Source organism: Meleagris gallopavo, chromosome 2 (assembly GCF_000146605.3).
Source record: "Meleagris gallopavo isolate NT-WF06-2002-E0010 breed Aviagen turkey brand Nicholas breeding stock chromosome 2, Turkey_5.1, whole genome shotgun sequence".
In the NCBI taxonomy this organism is placed as follows: domain Eukaryota; kingdom Metazoa; phylum Chordata; class Aves; order Galliformes; family Phasianidae; genus Meleagris; species Meleagris gallopavo.
This window is the reverse complement of record NC_015012.2, coordinates 27,250,565-27,255,861: the sequence shown is the minus strand read 5'-3', so window position 1 is coordinate 27,255,861 and position 5,297 is coordinate 27,250,565.

Below are 5,297 nucleotides of genomic sequence, written 5' to 3'. Positions count from 1 at the left end.
CTGCTGGGAAAAAAAGCAACACCACATCCTTGGAATTCCATTCAATGCTTAAAAGCATAAAGAAATAGTGGGGGTGAGGATTGTCTCTTACTGTTCATTTCAGCCAATATTGTGCAATTTAGTTTGAGATTATGTCCGTAAGTAGAATTATTTGTCCCTACCTCAGTAAGCAAAAGTAAATATGAACATAGCCACAGAACAGCAAAGCCTGCTTCCAGGTAGCTCTCTGTAACTTTGCTGGCCCATTGGTACCTTCTGGAAGAAGGGATCATTTCTGATCACAGCACTTAGGAGCAATGCTCAGGGTAACATTCATTCCCCAGTGTTTTGGATTCCTGCCGCAGACCTTTCTCATGCAGAAGCACTAAGAGCAACTCTAATAGTGTCAGTCACCTTTCTCACAAAACCTGCAGAAACAACTGAGAGCTCTGCTCCTCCAGCAAATCTTCAACCAGAATTACTCAGTGAAATATCACTATTTTCTTTCTTTTTTTCTTTTAAGCAAGAACAAAAAACAACCCTAAAACAGTAGTTCAGATCAAACTATCAGTTAAGATCTGGCTTACCCAACTATCTTCTTTCTCCAAGGTTCACAACACTATTCTGCAGGGATGCAGAAAACATCCTTAACCATTCTAACTGCAGGTGTCCTACATCTCAGAAAAATCACCTGACGCTCAGACTAAAGGACTGGGCACATTTTCTTAGAAGTTCTGTAAATTTATCATTCCCAGTATCCCCACATTTTTTTCCAGTAGGAACTCTTAAGAAACTTGCTAACAATACTTGCTAACAGTAATCTGCAATTTTTAACGAACTTTACTCACTCAATCTGACTGCTTATTCTAGTTACACTGAAACACAACATGCCAAGTAATACAGAGAAGTCTATCATGGTGGTAGTTATTTATATTAAATAAAATTGCAATAGCAAAGAAATTACATTTCACATTCTCCTTTCAAAGAGAGGTCATTGGAGAGAGTTACACTATTTTTTTTATTTGCCTGTCATTCCCGTTCCTTTCATTAAAGTGGTTTATTTAGTATTTTTTGGCATAACACTACTTCCTCTAGTCCTCTTAACTGGGAGATTAAAAGAGCACAGCCCAGAAGGATGCTCAAACAGATGGGAATGGAGCTGTGGCAGGTTACAGCTCTCTGCTGTATTAAAGGACTCGTTAACTAGAACTGTTTCCATGAGCTTTGGGCACAGTGAGTTCGTACACACTGTGTACGTCTCCCTACCTCTACTGCAGCAGCATAATACTGAAAAATATTCAGAGATAAAATTCCCACTAACTTCATGAGAACAGGCAGACAAGTAAAGCAGAATTCCCCTATGAAGAGAAAGTAGCAGCAAGAACAATAACTTAATTAGAAAATGAAACTGGGGTAGGGGGAGGAAGACTGAGAGAAACGACGACTGCTTCTTCCTCAGGAAAAGGTTTGACCAAAACTCATACATTACTGGATCCCATTGAATCCAAAGGTCATGTAAGCTAAAAGAGGTTAAATTTCAAAGTTTCCATAGTTCAGCTACCCAGAAAAGTACTTGTTTTGTGATCAAGTGCCAGCATGTGTTGTTTCAAGGGATGTCATAAAAATTCTGGCTTCAACCACAGCCTCTCTAACTTTTGAGTTACAGCCCATAATTCTGTACTTATTACTTTAGCCACTTAGCCAAAGAAGTCACTGGGACTTGTTTCCAAACAAATTATTGATGATTAGCTCTTGTGCCTTTTCATGTCTATACCTCATCTGTTCCGAGAGCAGTGTTAGAATAAAAATAAAGTTAGTAGCAGAGCTGATATGATTTTCTTTCCATATTTGATGTCCACTTGTCAATCAAAAAATGAGAACAGAAGACCAGAATATAGTTTTGTGTCTCATCCATCTATATGGATATGACTTCAGAAACTGGGTATTAGCAAAGGTCTCACCGATATAGAAGGTGGTGGTCTATCTTGCACTCAAGAGAGATTTTATCTGCTATAACTACAACATATCTTTTATATTTGATAAAAGAATTGCATGAGAAGTGTGAAATAGATATTTCCCAAGTTTTGTCTCTTTTCTTTCTCTGAATAGGGAAAACATTGTATTAAGTGGTTATTGACTCAAAATACACAAAATATTTCCCTTATTCGCTTATATTTATGTTTTTGACTGAAAGCTGTTATGGCTGTGTTACGGCTGCCTTAAATCTGAACAATTTTTTTGGAATCTCCCCCTAGGTCAGCATCATACCTCAGAAGACTTACTCTTGCTGACAAATGTTCCACAAGCATTTTCTCAATGGTAGTTTTTTTTTTTCTGAAATACTATCCTTTATCAGGTATCCCTACAAACGAATTTTTATCAAGTACTTGTTTTTCCTGAAGGGCTAGCACTTTACTCACTACTCTAACATACATCCAACATAATCACTGCAGGAAGAACTCTGCAAGCAACACCTAAAACGTTGTGAGAAGCCATAATGTGATGAAAAAATTTCCTTTACAATCATAGCACGTTCTCTGACTAGCCACATTTTTAGCATAATGTGTGAATAAGGGAATAGATTTGTCCATCAGTATTATGTAAATACATTAACAGGAAAAAAAAGAAAAGTGAAAACTTGTGACCTTATATTTATAACAGTGATTTTCTTTTGTGAAGAGATCTGATGTCTTTTTCATCTTATTTTTTAAAAACCTACTTTAAATCCAGTATTAAAGCAAAAGTGAATACATCATTATATAATCTTAGCCATATTTTTCTTTTGCTAAAAATAGCTGAAGTTCAACCCTACACAAATATTTGGAAGGCATCACTTATATTTGCAAAAAATAATTTTACCAAGCCCAAAATATCTAACATAGATGTTATTCAGTTTTTCTATCAAATTTTGTGTGCTGCAAAAAACAGGTTGTACCAATTGCTTTATCAATCACACTGGCAGTAGATAAATACAATATGCAGGAATATTTCTCTTGTAAGGAAACATTTGAAATTCAAAAACCAAAGAAATTGGAAGGGAACCCAAACAAATCATAGCACAGCAGTCTACCTTTTTAGAAGTTCAAAGATCTTCCTTCCTACATACTACCAAAATCATCTTTTAGTTCAGTTGACTTCTTTACACCTCTTCAGTAGCTTTCAGTTTATAAAATATCTGATGGTATCATCTTTGAGACTGTGTAACCCAAATACACAGCGGGTAACAGAAAAGGTCTGTTTACTATGTGCACATACAAGCAGATGCTTATAAAATAAATAGATGTGCATATATTCCCATATGCATTTCTATTTAATTCGTATTTTATGCATGAGTATGCTCGACTCCACTCCACATTTTCCTTCATACTGTTTCCATCTTCATGTGCACTGGAATCAATCAGCTTTGGTCTCAGTGGTTCTATTAGTTTTTATTTGCTAGCATTTTCTAAAAGTGGCTCCTCATGTCTTGTATAAATAAAAGCAGCATTTTACAGGAAAAATAGATTTACAGCTTTAATAAGACTGCCCTCCTTCCTGCATTAAAGTCTACATGACAAACCAGGTTAAGCAAGCTGGTATCAAATCTGAAGCCAAATATCTTTTTGAGCCAGACATTAATTCTCTGCAGAGCTTCAGGCTTATTTTCAAGATGTTAAATTATTGATAAGGAAAATCAATTATTTTTTCAGCATGAGCAATGTCATACAGTTACATTATATACAACAATAGCTAAAGTAGTTTTTCTATCTTATTAACTTTAGAACACTTTAGAATTAAATTACCTACCTTTTCTTCTTTAGAATCCAGATAAACAGTCACTAGGGACAGCCTCGCAACTTCTGTTAACTTCAGAGGAGAATAAAATATTTGTCCGAAAACAAACTGTCAGAAACAAACAAAAAAAGCATCTTAGAGATCACCAAATGGATATGTTTTTTATTAAACTAGCATTATTTAAACAGTAACATTTAAATTTGACACACCATCAAATTAATTACAACGAATTCTCTTCTAGCAATAGACAGCTTACACAAAGTATGTGAAACAGTAAAACATATTCCATTAAAGATAGTTACAGAAGAATCACAAGATAATCCTGGAAGGAAACAGGGAGATGGCAAGAACAATTCTTTTTTAGCAATAAACTTCCAGAAACAAAAGCTCAGAATTGAGTATCTACATGCACGATTTTTCTTGGACTCGTAGTTCCATAGAATATCAAGTGATTTCAGTTCCAATGATTCTGTAAGCCTCTATTATTTCCTAGCGTTTCCACAGGGTACCTTGGCCACTGCAAAAGATTAGGTGACAGAGTTTTCTGTACAACATCCCAACCATTATGGTACAAGATATATAAAAGGAGGAAGGAGATGAAATATCACCAATCCCAAAAATACCTTAACTATCAGCTTTAGGACTTAATGGTGTCATATGGTAAATTAATGGAGAAATTGCACGATGATTCCTATGGAAGGTGTCTAATTAGTATGAAGGCTGCTCTGAAAGTAACATCTCCTATTTTATTATGTTGGCCCATGACATCGAAGGTAGATTTTACATGTTGTCGCCGTGTGACAGACGGCAGCAGAGGGAGACAATCTGACAAAATGGCATCTGATGTGGAAGACCTGATGAAGCAAATGCTTAGGATTGAATTCCTCTATGCAGGAAAAATTGTACCCATTGACATTCATCAATGCTTGTTGAATGCTTAAGGTGACCAAACAGTGGATAGGAGCACAGGAAGGCAGTGGGTACCTCATTTCAACAACACTATCACGGCAGCTCTGGAACAGTGGGTCACCTCCACTGGCACATGTTTTAAGGAGGATGGCATGCAGGCTGCTGGCCACTGCTGACAAAAATGCACAGCTAACAGTGGTGGTGATGCTGAGAAGTAATACCATCCAATGGTATTATTGTGTACTTTCTGTCTGTTGCATTTGCCATGGAAATAAGTAGGAAGCATGGCTTTTGGGGGAGATCATATGGCAACATGTAGTGATCTACACAGACAGGGAAAAACTGATACCTTTTTTTAAATTCTGATTTTCATAGTGCCATCCCTAATACAAATAAATGCGAAATATAATGCGGAAGGAAGCTTACCTAAGTGTTCTAAAGTGAACTCAAATATCTAGGCAAAACACAGCCACCGGCAGTAGGTAAACAGCAGATGTTACTTTCCCTTTTTCTTTCTTAACTTACACAGCACGTGCAGAGCTTTACGGCTCCCACGGAGCCGCACACCGGGCCGGCGTGAAGAGGGGCAGCAGTGGCGGCAGAGCGCACAGCCGCGTCCCGCAGCCCCAACGGGC